Source organism: Arachis duranensis, chromosome 10 (genome assembly GCF_000817695.3).
Source record: "Arachis duranensis cultivar V14167 chromosome 10, aradu.V14167.gnm2.J7QH, whole genome shotgun sequence".
Classification (NCBI taxonomy): Eukaryota; Viridiplantae; Streptophyta; class Magnoliopsida; order Fabales; family Fabaceae; genus Arachis; species Arachis duranensis.
This window is the reverse complement of record NC_029781.3, coordinates 36,234,406-36,234,766: the sequence shown is the minus strand read 5'-3', so window position 1 is coordinate 36,234,766 and position 361 is coordinate 36,234,406.

Genomic DNA, 361 nt, shown 5'->3' with positions numbered 1-361 from the left:
TTTAAAACATTTTTCATTTAAGAGAGGTGAAGGATTAATGGATTTTATTCATAGCTTTAAGGCATGGTTACATACTAATGATCATGAAGTAGAGACACAAAACATAGATAAACACAACATAAAAAAACCGAAAACAGAAAGAAATAAAGAACAAGGAATGAATCCACCTGAGTGAGGGTGGCGCCTTCTTGAAGGTCCAATGGTGCTTTTTGAGCTCCTCTATGTCTCTTCCTTGCTTCTGTTGAATGATTCCTAGTAATTTTGGTGTTTCTACCCTTTAGTTGCTTCCAATATTTGTGTGGAGGATAACTTATTCCCTGAGGTATCTCAGGGATCTCTTGATTTGCAGCCACATGTTCTA